This window comes from Notolepis coatsorum (assembly GCF_963971535.1).
Source record: "Notolepis coatsorum genome assembly, chromosome: 7".
Classification (NCBI taxonomy): domain Eukaryota; kingdom Metazoa; phylum Chordata; class Actinopteri; order Aulopiformes; family Paralepididae; genus Notolepis; species Notolepis coatsorum.
In genome coordinates this window covers 33,239,495-33,255,700 of record NC_140171.1, presented here as the reverse complement: position 1 = coordinate 33,255,700, position 16,206 = coordinate 33,239,495, and the positions used below count along the sequence as shown (strand labels likewise).

General features: G+C 41.1%; 1 protein-coding gene across 1 annotated transcript in view; it reads left to right on the top strand.

The window, feature by feature from the left end:
* The window catches only part of LOC311231611 (somatostatin receptor type 5-like), a gene marked incomplete at both ends in the record, with an annotated part of 122,767 nt that overhangs the window by 29,815 nt on the left and 76,746 nt on the right, over positions 1-16,206 (top strand). The window lies entirely within an intron of this gene.

The following is a 16,206-nucleotide window of genomic DNA, read 5'->3' as shown; positions in this document are numbered from 1 at the left end:
CCTTCACCCGCCCCTTCCCCACAAGCCTAAACAGCTTGTGTTGAGAGGGAGGAGGGAGCCAGTTATTTTGAAACATCTTTGGTAATGTGATGACAGAAAAACAGCCTTTAGTTGATGTAGGAGCCATAATGTAAGTTTCAGTATTCTCTATGGTGTTGTATGGTTAGTTGTACTGTCACTTTAGGAGGTGGGCGTATTCACGGGGGTTTGGCGGTAATGGGAGTGTTCATATGGAATTTCATTCACCTTTTCACTTGGTTGACAGTTTACGGAAAGAGGGGGGTGAGATTGGAGCACATATTTTCCATCAATCGCAATCGCAAGATAGTATTACAAGAACGCAACTCCGCAACTTCGCAAGAATATAGCATCCAATAGCGCAACAGTATTAGTATTAGTGTATGTATTTATGTGTATTCCATCTGTATCAGTAAGCAAAAGAATAAAAGGTTAAAAAGCATATTCTGGACGTGGAACGGAATTATTATACGATGCGCGTCACAATGTTTGTACTCCTCTGCTTAGCCCCTCGGCTCGGTTTGTTTATGACAGCCTACTGCCGCAACAGTTGAGAAGACAGGTAAAACAAATTCAGTCAACTTCATATGATGTTCTCAAATAAACAAGTAATTGTGTTTAATAATCGCTTTTTTTAATATACATTTAATAATCATGATTATGATTTTTGCAATAATCAAGCAGCCCTAATTGTTAGGTAATTTGTATATTATATACCGGTGATAATCAGACATGATAGCTTTGGTAATATAGAGATAATCGTCTGCTAACTTTGCCACCTAACTTGCTATACAAATAAAATGTATTATTTATTATTAGTAGGCTAGTAGCAAGCTGTGATAGAGTATATGAAATTATCCCCACTCAGCCTATACTTCCTTCTGTTAAAACGCCATCTTCTAATAACCCAGCAAACATTTTCACGTTGTATGTCCATAGTTAGGACGTCTTCTCACGATATCCAGAAACAGTGTAAATATAGTTCCAAAATGAAAATGTCCTGGCTGTGTCCTAGTGTCACGTTTGTCAATGTGATTGCTAGACCATTTTTCAATATGACGTAATCTATATTATCGATATTAGTAATATGATTTGTATTGGTATTAATTCACCTATTTGATCCATGATCAGATCATTAAAGGTTAGCACTAATCATTACCATTGGTAACAGTGGCGTTGCATGGGTAAAATTACAGAGGATGCCAAGTCAGAATGTTTTTTTTTCTTTTTTTACAACCTATGTTTTGATAATGCAGTTATTAGATCTACAACCCGTTGCAATAATGGGACCGTTATGCTATAAGGCCGATAGCGGCATCGTTTCACTAACAGAGCTCAAAGTGTTACAAAAGAAAGTGTTACAAAGTGACGGAATGAATTCAACCACATCGTCTATGTTTGGATTCATTAAACTGGAGTCCACATATCATATACTGGGGCGACAGTGGCTCGGGAGGTAGAGCAGTCGTCTGGCAATCCGGAGGTTCCTGGTTCGATTCCCGCTCCTCCTGGGCATCATGTCGATGTGTCCTTGAGCAATACACTTAACCCCTAATTGCTCCTGATGAGCCGGTTGGCACCTTGCATGCTTGCGTGAATGTGTTGCGTGTGCCATTAGCCATATAGCATGTAACAACAAACGTTACATGACAGTCAATGTAACTCTTCTTGGTTCGACAAATAATGCAGACGTTCAGGTTGAGCTCCCGTGTATTTACTGGGCAACAACCTCTTCAAATCACAGAACAGCCTGCCTTACAAAATGCTTTAACAAACTATTGTTACCAAAAAGCATTACAATAACAGCATTGTGATCGTATAAATCAAATCAAATCAAATTTATTTGTAAGGCCCGACAATTGTATAGTATGAATTAGTTCCCATTACGGTTCAACACATGCAATACAATGATAGCTTTCCTATCCCACCATGCCTATAACAATCAGTTTCAGCGAAGATGGAAGAAAACATAAAATAAACCGAGCTAAAGCACACAATTATATAGCCTCATTTTACCACCATCTTACGTCGAAGATCGCAAAACAACACAATATTAGCATCTTACGTCGAAGATGGCTCAACAGGTGTGTGTGTGTCATGTACAAAGGTCTGATGACCATATAGAATATAGCTGGAGAGGGCTGTACATGAAACCAGCCCGTCCAGTGAGTGCTTTAAGCACAGGTCCCGGCAGGCAAGAAACAATACAAAGCGTTTTCCAAAGGTAAATGATATTTATTATACAATAGAAGGAAGGGAATTAAACCCACAATAAATAGACAAACAGGGAAAAAGGTAAGGGGAAAACAAACAAGATAATTATAATAAAGTAGGCACAAGGGTTGGCACAAAGGCCAACACCCTATATAGTTCCACACACAGTGGAACTAGTGGCAAATGGCCTAAAGCCAACAATATATATGCTATAGTTTCAATTAAATGGAATAGTGGCAAATGGCCTAAAGCCAACAATATATATATGCTCCCTTAACAGGGGTAGTCGGCACAGAGGCCAACAACATATATATAGTAATCCCACAATAGGGAATCCAGTGCCACACCACAGTGAAAGATAGGCACAGAGGCCAAATATATATATTACCCACACAAAGTGAAAGATTGGCATCAAAGGCCAATACAATATAGTATCCACACACAGTGGAAAACAAAGGCAACCTCCAAGCTCTGGTCACTGGCAACTGACACAGAGAGGCGCCAGGATGTGTGTGTGCTGTCAGGTTTTATCCACCCGCCCCTCGAGGCGATTGCCGTCAGCTGCCACTCATCAGGCAATCATCACTCTTCAGTGTAAGGACGGGCGGCACCTGACAAAGAAAGAAAGGGACAGCATTAGCTACCATGACACACACACATCACACATACAAAGTATAACACATATTACATACTAATCTGATGTTCACATGGTGTCACAAATACAGTAATAATGATAATGACCAACCCACATACCCATGTACGTCACAGTGTGTTTTCAATACAAAAACAATCACTCACCCAGTGATGTGGTTCTTTGACTTGCCATGTCTGTCAATGGACCTGGACAGATTAGTTAGATCAGAATAACCAGTGGTGGACCAGGGATTGTTTAGGACACCTGCCTTGTCGAACAGGAGGCATGGCCAGAAAAATAGCTCCCTTAGCCGATCCAGTTATCCATTCTGTTCGTTTGTAGTTTTCGATATTAAAAGAATGTTGTACCTTACTCTCTCAATACACAATTGCGGTGTCAGCCTTCTATTTTCTATCATTTTCAATTATTGTTCAAATCGTAACTTTATGATATCGTTCACTATCAGAAACTCTCCATCACCACCATCCATAGTTATGTAGCAACTAGATAGCTAGAACGAAGGCTATGATGATGACGTTTAGCCTTTAATGTGATTTGATTGGTCTGAACTTCTGAATGAATGAATGAATGATCTTTATTTATATAGCACCCTTCACAGCACGAATGCACAGGGTGCTTTACACTACAGCTTAATATAAAAACACAATAAAAACAAAATCAGAAATAAATGACAACAACAACAAACAGCAGTTAAAGTTCTGAAGCCAAAATTCACGTGGAATCCCCCTGGTGCCAGGCTGGTGAGCGTTTTGATGTGCAAAGACCATCCACATTAAAATTAAGCTTGAATCTTATTGGCTAATCATTTTACTATTTTTTTTTAAATGGATGCCAAAGTAGAGTTGCTTCAATCAATCAAAATAATGCTACCAGGTCGGCTAAGTGGCGCAGTGGACAAGGCGCTCGCCACTAACGCAGGAGATGCTGGGTTCGAAAAAAGGTATGTATCTTCTTGTCTAACTCCAGGGTAGATGGCAAATAAGCTAATTTCCCAAAATGTTGGAGTTTTCCTTTAAGAACACTCCACACAAAGCACCAGCCTCCTAGTGGCACAAAGTCAATGTTACAGTGTGATGAACTAACGTACAAACTAAAAAAAACACATGGAGATAGATCCATAGTCCCCTCCCCCCATTATGTCGGGGAGAGAGGGAGGGGTACAAAAAAAAACTATAGCGAGAGGAGGATTGGAAATAGCTTGGACTCAATCTGGCCGACACAGTGCTTGATTCCGCCTGAATAAGTAGCATAATGGTTATTCATTTGGACCAAACAGACAGCTCATCTAAAGGTCCATTATGGCGTTTAATTAGTCTCCAAACCCACACAATATGGTGCACGGAACAGTATCCGCCCACGCTACACGCTCGCAACTGCTCAATACTACTTTTGATAGTGGCTGGTGTCTCTCCTTTGATTGGTCACTTTCAACAGTGCCCTCGAACGAATCCCAACAGTTTAGCTCTAAACTCCTGGGGCTGCCCATAAGTAATATTTCACATTGGACTGAAAGCCCATTGGTCCAACAGTCCGTTATCCCGAAAACAAAACCCACAGTTCCGAAGTGCTGTTTCCCTGAATAGTTAAAAAGGAGGTAGATTTGTCTCATGGTCAGTTATCCCACAAATAAATAGTTTCCCTTAATATTTTATGTATTTTGATGTGCAAACTATGTGGTGTTGTTTCAGAAAAAGCCAAGGTATGTCACAATTTCCCCAAGGGGATCAATAATGGAATATCTTATATTATCTTTATTAAAGCCACACATCTCACTCTCTCTTAACATGACAATACAAAACAATCTACATATCTCTCACATTCACAATGCCTGGTTGTACAAACAAGGTCTGTTGGAAGTTGCCCAAATGAACTTCTCCTCCATTATCGATTGGTTTGTTTTGCTGAGGATTTCTGTGGTGGTGCGCTCTGTAGCTAAAGGTTTTAAATCGAGAGTGCCCCGAAAAAGCATAGCTTTTTTTTGCACCTGTCGTGACAAAACCATTGAAAACCATAAGAGAAAGGTGTGTGCATGTTCAAAAAGGTGCCCAATGTGATCACAGCCTAATGTTGGGATGCAATGCCTGGGAGAGAAGAGTAAATACGCCTTTCATCCTATCTATATTTCAGCACCATGGACAGAGAGCTAGTAAGGGAGGAGTAATTGTCATCATTAGTAATTTGCTTAAACTTCACAGAAAATATTGCTTATTTTTACAGCAAACTACAAAGAAATGCCCATAACCAAAAAGTAGTAGAATTACATAATTTCTAGTCTACCTAATGTAACTAATGGGTATTCAAACAAGTCTCCTCTCTCACAAGCCTGCTAATGACTTGCAGATTAATTGGTCTGAAGTGCCCCAATTAGTTCAAAAGGAGGCCCATTAGTCTGACGGACCATTATCCCCAAAATAAACACACTTCATGGAATTTTGCACTTAATATTTAATGTCTTTTGACGTGCAAACCATGTGGTGTCTTGATATGACAATACAAATTCATCTACTTCTCTCTCACATTCACAATGCCTGACTTACTGTAGAGAGAGCTTTCATCCTATCTACAGTATTTTGGCATGTATTTCAGCATGAGGACAGATACCAACCCACACACACGCACGCACGCACGCACGCACGCACGCACGCACGCACGCACGCACACACACACACACACACACACACACACACACACACACACACACACACACACACACACACACACACACACACACAAAATGTATTCAGGGTTTAACAAAAGTGTAACTAATGATACACACCACACTCTGAAATGCTACAGAGAAAATGTCACTAGAATGCCTCAGCTCTCTTGCTGTTGAGGCACCACCACTACCTGCTGTCACTGGGATGTCACTGCCTGCTGTTGGGATGCCGCCGCCGTCAAAGGCTACCTTCAAGCTCCCACATCTTGCTCGGGTTAGACTGGCAGCTCACACAGACAGCAAAGGCAACCATGCAAGGTGCCAATCTGCTCATCGGGAGCAATTAAATGGTGCATTTTCTATATACCGTACTTTTCGCACTATAAGCCGCACCTGACTATAAGCCGCAGCAGCTAAATTGAATGATGTGTACATATATAAGCCGCACTGGACTATAAGCCGCAGGTGTTTTAATGTTTAATTACCATATGTAATTAGCATTGGGACACAATACTGTCGGACAAATAACAAGAATTAACTCATTTACAAGTTGTATTAAGTTTAGCAAATAAGGGAACAGATAAATAACATTTCAATGCAGTCAAAAAAGCAATATTTTGATTTTAACATTTTCGGTTTGGTCACGTCGAGTCACATATAAGCCGCACCGTTATATAAGCCGCAGGGTCGAAAAATGGGGGGAAAAGCTGCGGCTTATAGTCCGAAAAGTACGGTATAGCAATTATATATATAGCAATTAGAGGCTAAGGGCGGGATCCACAAAGGGTTTGCGCAGATTTTTCCGACACAAAGCCGGTGCATATCGCTCTGAAACTCAGTTTGGTATCCACAGAGGACGCGCAACGGGTGAAATGAGGTGGCAACTGCGTTCCGTCAGCATTGCGTCCGGTGCAATTGGCGCTATTTAAATGAGGTAATATGGGCGGAACATGTCCCCTTTCTATGCAAATTAGCCTTGTCCAGAAAATTTTCGAATCCACAAAGCCTGGCGCCAATTGCACCGAGCAGTTATTGCTACGCACCTACCGTCTTCACAAACATGGTGGCAAATAAGCGCAAATCCCTAAACGCTATGGCAGTGTTCACATCTGAAAGTCCACTTTCTGGCGGACCAAATTTGAGAATGATACATTGTTTGATTTTGGTTTGTGTTCACACTGGCCTTTTTTGAGCTAACCTAATTTATAAACAAAGGACATGCAGTCGCCAAGTCGTTCATTCTATTGAACAAGATGTGACCTGTTAACAAACACTTCCAACAGTTTTCTTCCTGGCCGTTTACTGTTGTCTCAACAGCTTGCATCAACAACCCCCTTTTGTCCTTATCTTGGCTTTCAGCTGTTATAAACAGCCTCTGTTTCCCTAATTAGAATGCCCCCTTTGGCTGTTCATGTCTTCTGGTTACATTCTTACAGTAGATGTCATCTGAAACCCTTGATTTCATTAGTAAATTATACCACAAGGGAACTGCGGACTTCACCGTTGGCATACCCCTGGCATCGAACTACCCACAGAGCCTGGCTTTGGGTACTTGTGTGAGCTTCAGCAGCACCTGGCTGAGGCACATGACTTCGCTCTGCAAAACCAGGCAGAGGCAGGAGTGAAACAGAAGTGGGCATATGACAACCACTGTTCCACACCTTTGGGGGAGAAGGTGTAGGTTTTCTGCCTGGTTAGAAAGAAGGGTGTCTCTCACCCAAGCTCGCCAGCAAGTGGATGGGACCCTGTGAGGTGCTGGAGCAGCTCCTGGATGTTGTGTACCGGGCAAATAGTTGTCCTGCATCAAGACTGTTGGGCTCCCTACTGCCCCCTGGGAGAATGTGAAGGACCAGTGGATCAACCCAGCTCACCTGGCATGGCTCCCCCAACTGCCACCCAGCCATACTAGGCGGACCTTGGGGGCAACTTCCTCGTCGCTATAGGGACTTTGTGGTGAGGGTCTAAGTCGCTGAGGACGGGCGACGTGCTGGAGAGGGCAGTGTAGCGATGCTGGAAACAGTTGGACATAGGGTCAGCACAGAGCTGCAATATTAGAGACAGTTGGCGACTCCCTCCATCCCTGCATGCTTTGCAGTTGCAGCTAAATGTGTGGTACTAGTTGTTTTAAAATATGTCAAATAGTTAAGTGTTGCAAATAATTGTGTAGTTAATTGTCTTTTTCCATGTTAAAGTGTGTTTAATATACAGTTATATATAACCACCTCAGCCTTGGTTTTCAATGTAAGACGTCTTCTCTACCCTGTTGTTTAATAAAGCAGCATTTCCTGGGGTTGTGCAGTGTAAGGGGCACATCAGGCTAGGAACTCATCCACTTATGTTGCGTCCAGAGCCAAACAATACAGAATGCTGCTCAGTTCAGTTATTATGATAAAACCGCAGCAGCTATTAATAACCATCCAATGGATTTCTGTGCCTTTCAGGCTATGGATATAAATGTTTGCTAATGATGGTAGGCTACTGTGCATATGAGGACAAAAATAGGAACACAGACTGGGACTAGGAACACAGACTTTTATTAATCTGAATGGGTTTGTGAGAGAGGAGACTTGTAATACCCATTGGTTACCCACTAGACATTGTCTAATTCAATGCATTTAAGCAAATGACTAATGATGATAATTAAACCTCCACTCTCTGTCCATGGTGCTGAAATACGTGCCAAAATAGATAGGAAGAAAGGCGTTTTTACTTCTCTCTCTACTTCTCTTGCGAATTTGGGAGAGATGTAGATGGATTTGTATTGTTGTGTTTAGAGAGAGAGGTGTGTGGCTTTATTTTAATTGGGACATACTGTACTATGGCTTGAAACAACGCCACATGGTTGGCTCAATACATTAAATATTAAGGGCATATTTTTCGAGATAACAGACTAAAGGGCTCTACATGCTCGAGCAACTGCGACACGACTGCGACACGACTGCAACACAACATGGTTGCAGATGTTGCAGAGGGTGTTGTAGAGTGTGTTGCGAGGATGTTGCGTACCTTTCACCAAAATCTAATCTGAACAACGTGTTGCGTAGCATTGGTTGGTTAGCGAATGGGGTCGGGCTGTTATATAATATTGGTTCTGCAGGCAGGAATACTATCCTCGATAGTTAACGTAATTTATACAAATGGAAGTATTGATCTATTCGTAACAAATCATTAAAAAAAATTCCGGTCAACTGGAATATGTTAGTCTTTTACACATGTTGGATTATGTAATTGGTTTGTCATGACAAACCAATAAAAAATCGCGTATTAACCGGTGGTTATCCTATAGCCCTAGTTATCATTTCAACAAAGTGGAGTGGCAGGGGAAGACTTCCATAGCATATGCCTTCAAATCCTCTTACCTTGACGATTAAAAGCCTCCACAATTTAGTAAACAGTATACCCATGGCTGGTGTTGATATTTCACGATGCCAGCTTGTGAGAATTCGTTGTAGCCACCCAACTAACGTTAATGCCATTCAGAATTTATTAACATAGCTACAACAACACACAGTAACGTTAATATAATTACATGCATCATTGTTTACAATGAACGGTGGGGCTAATCGAAAGGACTGGACACGGACAAGTTAAACAGCAATCAATTAATTTAATACAACAGGTAGTTCGAGCTGCACTTTCGTGCCTATACGACCACACAGCCACAGGTATAAACGGCTTTGACAAGCTCTCTCTCTCCTGCTGATAAAATTCAGCAGCTCTTCCTCGAGTGCCTGTACTGTAGCTGCCTGCATTTGCACAACAGCGTCCATCCCTGCTGCTAGCTAACGTTAAAACTAACCTAAAGTTAGTTGTTCACCAACAATCTCAACATTTGTATTTAGCGTCTGTTCAAAAACACAGAACCGGACTACACAAGCCGATAGCGATAGCATCAATAATACTTCCGGTCGGGGGGGTTTCAAAATAAAAGAGCGACGTCTAAAACACCGGAAAGACATTTATTTTGTACATTATCTAACGTTAAAACGAACCTAAACTAACGTTACAAGTTACAACTAACCTAAAGTTTAAACTAACGAACTAACAAACGTAACAAATGAACTAAATATAACTATATTACACTATATACAAGAACACGAGCAAAAACAAACATAAACACGGCTATTATATGGGTTGTTATCAATGGGTTGGTTGAGAAGGGAAGTTTCATCTATCTAGGCCAGGGAACCTAGCTACATACCGGGTACAATGTTGCATATGCTGCGCGTGGATGTTGCAGAAGCATAAAGGCAGAGTGTCTGCAACATTGTTGCGTTGTCGATGTTGTGTCGCAGTTGCGTCGCAGTTGCTCGAGCATGTAGAGCCCTTAATGGACGTCCTATTCAGGGCAATGGCATGGACTTATGGCATGGCACCAAAACACTGCCCCGTAGAGCGATGAACTGCCGTACCTCCGATATGATTGGCTGACACGCTATCACTCAGGACTTCCTCTCTCTACTTCCTTGTTAAACAGTTAGCTAGAGGCTAACGTTATGCGAGCTGGCCTTATTGTCACTAAGGTCTTCTATGATGAATTTGACTATGTTTGTTAAAATAGTTAGCTACCTATCTAATCACTTCATTGTCTCTAAATTGTCTCTGTCTTTTCACCGATAGGTACCTAAGCAATCTACCACTGGGTTCCTCTGCCTAGTTTACACTGCAGATTAGTATTCTAGAAGCATCTGTATTATTGTCCTTATCTGCCTAATTGTGTTGCTGTACCAGTTTGAATATAAATTGAATGTGTAATGAAAAGGTCATGAATAAGACTGCTATGATTTAGAAGTCTGCTCCCGGCAAGTTAATGTCTAGATCTTTCCTTCTCGACCAGGCGCTGCAGGAAGTAAAAACGTCCCTCTCCCTCCATTCTATCCTCACTCCCTGCTCTTAATGATATAGCCTGAAGACATCAGCCAGATATGCAAAGACCTATTCATTACATATGTGCACTCAATTAACATTCAAGCTGGTAGGTACAGCAACAAAATTAAGCAGATAGCATAATAATACAGAAGCTTCGAGAACCCAGGGGTAGATTGCTTAGGGACACCAGCCACTGTCTATTCCATTCCCACCTCCAAAGTCTCAAAAGTGAAGTTGTATAGCGAACAAGTGTTGAGCAGTTGCGAGCTCGTATAAGGAGGGTCAAGCAAGCGCTCGTCACAGCCGCGTGCTTGCGGGACTGCATTCGTGCACACGTAGCAGAAACTGTCCCTCGTAACGATGCTTTTCTGCTCACGGATACTCAGTGGTGTAAAGTACTTTGTTACAGTACCTAAGTCAATGACTCATTATTATTTTGTAAATAAGATATCTTTACCTTTACTCAAGTATGGCTTTCAAGTACTTTATACACTGTTCAGTGCAGAGCAGAGATTCTCCCCAGTGAGGATGGCTTTCTGCTCACGGATACTGTTCTGGGTGCTTGTATTGCCTGGTTTTTATGTGGGTGGGTTTTGAGACTAATTAAACCCCATGCCCCTGGCAAAAAGGTGGCATTCTGAAATGCAACATTGTTGACTTCCAGACCCATTCACACTGCCCAAGAAAGCCACCAATTTGCCGGCATGTCCCATTTCACACACAAAACCACATCCTACTTTTGTTGTTAAGCAACACAAGAAATGTATGAGTGTTCATTTATCAGCTGTTAAACAAAGTTTAATGCTCTCTCTCTCTCTTCAAATAAGTCAACTCAATTACATCACAACTCTGCATAAAAGTATTAGGCTTGTTCCATTTGTTTCTTATGAGAGAGTGAGAGCGAGAACTGCCCTATAGCCAACAAAATGCATGGTTTTCTATTTAAGCCCAAGTCGGGACTATAACGTAGGAGTAAATTGCTATGGTGAATCTGCCATGTCTGTATGTAGTAAAGATTCCAGCGCTAGCCAATTAACTTAGAGCCTTAGGCTGCAGCTACATTGATCCGTCAATGAACGGATAGAACATTGACAGAAGGTATTACTGTCCGTTGGGTTTATTTTTCACAAGAGACATAATCATGCCTTTGCAGAAACAACAGCCTTGCGGACAGCATTCTCTCTGAACTTTTCTGTCCCTCCAAATTGACACAACTCTGGCAGAGATGTACACAGCTTCAACCCTGTCCAACAAACGGATATTCATCAATGAAAATGGATTAAAAACAGACGTAGACCAAAAGGCAGATCAATAGCTGCAGCCTTCGCCCTGGTGAGATCGGGGCATAATTCTCTATTACCATGGGTCCCCACGTAGCCTAATATTAGTCCAGTGCCAATACGGAAGGGGAAATACACTATTTCGCACCAGATGAAGAGACTAGGACAGCACTCTTAATTATATATTGCCACACGGACGCTTCGGGGCAAGACGCCCTTCCTCAGCGTAAATCAAAAGACCCAGGTGGGGTAAATTATAGACACCCTCAACCAGTAGGGGGCACCCCCAACAATTCCAGACACAGAGTTTCATTATGTAGGTTACAACGACATAAAAAATAAAACAAAAGATAATAAAAAAAAAACATTGGGAATGAGGGTATTGAGGAAGTGTATCCAATATGCCAGCACCCATTCTTCTATATTTCATCGTGAGTTGAGCATGTCATGTCTTATTTCCTACACCAGATGAAGATAAATCTAATATTTCTTTGATTTTGGGAGCTTTGTCCGCGTCCATTCTCAACTCGCCGGAGGCTGACTGTGCACTGCTGAGGAGTTTTACTTTCACTCTTGGTTGCCAGCTTGTGCAGGAATAATTAAGCGTTGTAGATGAAGGAGACAAGAGGTCTCTCAATCAAATCTGGCAACACAAACCCTCCAAAGACTGCCCAATTAAATTTGTTTCGCTACACATAACTCAATTTAAAAATGTTCTGCGGGGGGGGGGGGGGGGGGGGGGGGGGAATTACATTAACGAGAGAAATTACCAAAAGAGAGCTCAGCGTGAGAAACTGTTCAAACATGAGAGAAACCGGAGAAAAAAGGGACTGTTGGCAGGTAGGCTACATAATTATCTCCCTGAAGTAAGGTATTCCAGCATTGCTACATACTGTAAGTAATGCACAAGAGAGACCGCTTTTTCTCTGCACCTTTCACAGAGGGCAAACGTAGTGCAGTGTCGGCTGCATGATCGAAAGTCAGCATTTTGGTGGTCTACTAATTGCTAGTCTGACCCTTTCACACAGAACATGAAGCTAACAACTGACTTTAGTCAGTCAGTCATTCAATCTTTATTTAATATTGAAAGATTGTAGATTTACAATGATGTTGAGAGGTACAATACACAATACCAATACAATGAATTCATTAAAACAACTACAGACTGAGGTGAAATGGTTGACTATTATAGCTTTAACTGACCAATTGATACTAAAGTATTGGGTTTTAAAGTGCTTTGCAAAACATTCCATGTGTGTGTCGGGGGCACAGAAGATAAAACCAGATTTCCCTAATTCAGTGCAAACTCTGGGGACCTTAAGCGTAAGCTTAATCACCAGAGCGAGTGTGATCAGGTCCAGAGTCCATGTAGGGTGGAAGATCATCCATAATGGCTTCACACAGAAACAGATGCCAGTGGAAGCCACGTCTCTCTACCAGGGTGAGCCACCCTGCCTTATCATACAGGATACAATGATGGGCACCATAACGGTCACCGGTGATAAATCTAAGGGCAGAATGAAGGGCTTTAGAAACAGAAGCATGTCTATAAACGACGTCTCCATAATCCAAAACGGACGATGAAGAAAATTGCTTCAACGACCCTCCTTCTGCTAAGCATAGGAAAATAGGTTTAGTTTCTGTACAAAAAGCGAATCTTCTGTCGCAGTTTACTTGCAAGATTATCTACATGGCATTTAAATGTAATTTTATCATAAAGCCAGATGCCACAGTATTTATATTATTTTGCTCTCTCAATGTTGGACCCATTCACAGTGGTGCAAATCATCACAAACAGTACATTTGGCTCTAGAGAACAGCATTAACTTTGTCACATATAGAGTGGAGCTACTGAGGTCTGTGCTGTGCTGCTACACTCACCTATTGATGTATGGATTTCTGTATTGTACTCTGCCTCACGAGCACAGTGCATATATTTATACAATGGCATGCACATTTCTTGATTCTGATTGGCTGAAACACTTCTTTCAGACGTTGTTATTTCTTTTTTTTTTTTATATATTTTTATTTCATTTTTTGGAAGAAAAGGCAGGATATATAACGCACATACATATAATGCACATACAATGCACATACAATGCACATAAAAACATACATTTAAATTTTTTGCCAATTACTTGCATTGGCTTGTCCCTTGCCTCATTTAAAATAAAAAACTCCTACCCCCTAACCCCTGCACCAACCACCGTTGACAAAAAATAAATAAAATAATAATAATAATAGTAATAGTAACCCCCCCCCAACCCACCCCGTCATAGGCCTGAGAAGAAAATTAATTGAACAAAAAGTTCAACAAAGACCGAAAAAATAAAACTAAAAACTAAAAGGAATTATACAGATATAATTAGTTATGTCCTGCTAGCTATATATTGAAGGTCCTAACTTGATAGAGAATATGGTTCCAGCTATCTATTGTTTGATATCTTGCCCCATTTAATCTAGCTGTAGAAAGCTCCATTGTTACAACATCAGCTAATAACTGTTTCCAGTGATTAAAGGGCAGAGAGTGTGGAGCTTGCCATCGCAGCGCCAACATTTTTTTTGCAGCAGTACTTCCTGCCAGCCAAAATCGTCTCTGAACAATACTTAAAGCTAAAGAATCATCATCATTAAGGAGAAGTAATTTGGGACAACAGGGAATATGTTTTTGTAATACTTTAGATAGATAATTAGTTATCTGTTCCCAGAAACTTTTAACTGTGGGGCATTCCCACATCATATGTGTAAAAGTACCAGTAGTATTTAGAGAACAAAGTGTACAGTTTGGTGACATAGCACGTCTCATTCTATAAGCTTTCTGGGGGTTAAATATGTTTTATGGACAAAATTGAAATGAATCTGCTGATGATTTGGGTTTCGTGATGCCATACAGTAGTAACATTTCCCCAAACTCTGGTCCAATTGATAGAGTGATGGTGTTCTAATCCCAATTCTGTGCTCCACGATTGGATAACAGGTATTAACGAAGTACATCTTTGTGATAGATCTTTATAAATTATAGAGACTTGTCCTTTGGAGAGACCTGCAGTTTTTTTAGAGAAAGTAATTAACGGGTGAGTAGTTGGTTTGGTCCATGGAACTCCATAGGCTCGCATAGCCGAGCGGAGCTGTAAATATAAAAAAAAGGAGGTGCCAGGTAAGTTATATGACTCTTTCAGATCTGAGAATGTTCTTAGACCATTGTCCTCCATAACATCGCCAAGTACATGAATGCCATAGTTGGACCATGATTGAGCTACAAAACTGCGGCCTCCGCTAAGCAAAAACGGGTTATGAAATAAGGGAGTCTGTTATTTCTCATAACACACTCCACGTGATCCCAGAACCCGCCCACAACCGAATAACTTTTTTTCCGAATCACTCCGCCGTTCGTGTTTTTATGAATGAAACCAAGATGGCGGACAATAATCTTTATGAATGGATGTATTGATATCGTCATAACGACTCATTCAAAAACAATAAGTAACAGTAAGAAGCATTTTGTATGAAAGTATTCTGTACTTCTGTATGACAACTATTAAAGAACTTGAATAAAGTCACATGGAATGTGTTAGTTGCTTACACAATGTTGGATTATGTAATTGCTTGGTCATGACTCATTGTGAAACAAAATATAAATAGCGGGAAGTGTGTTGTTAGATGGCATTCGTTGTAGAACCTCCCTCTCCTTCAAAAGGACACTGTCATTTCACTGTTAATAAAATTTTCAATCAATCAATCAAATAACAACCGCTAACTTCACTGTTAGATGGCATGCTTTGTAGCAACCTATGTATAGATGTAGCACTGTCTATCTGTATGTCATATATGTTATGATGCATTGAAAATGGGGGACCCTGATGTAAACAAGACAAAAGTCTTTCTCTGGTCTGCATCCCCTTAACACTTTGAGCGCCACGCCTGGTTTTCCGTTTTACCGGCTGAATGCCACCATCGGCGCCAATGTTAACGTTAATATCGCCTAATCTATGTTTTAAATTATGGCTATGTGTCTAATCTGCCCATCGCATTATCAAATACTATTTTCCAGTCAGTGCTGTGAAGGCAGATTGTTTTTTTATCGCGTCGTTTCCGTTTCAGAGCAGTTAGAAAAGCCCCCGTTTTGATATAAAAAACAGCTCATTCTGGAGCATTCTATGAAAATCGTCTTTTAGTGGAATATTCCACAACGTTGATATTCGTCGGCCTTTTTATGAATCGTTTTCAAATAAACGCTAGATGATCAATATTATACGTGCACGCAAGCACATTACGGCCGCGCACTGATAATCGCTCCGTTGATTTCCTCACGGACTTTTACAGTGAAACCGTAAGAGGACATTTCACAAAACAGCTTATAACTTCATCAAACTTACTCTGATTATCCTAACACTGATAACATAGAGTACCGGATTTTTTTCCCCATTCATTTTCATTGAGTCCATTCCAAAATCACTTATGTCATCTGGGAGACGACAGGGGGCGCTTTTTTCCACAGTGATCGCCAGCGC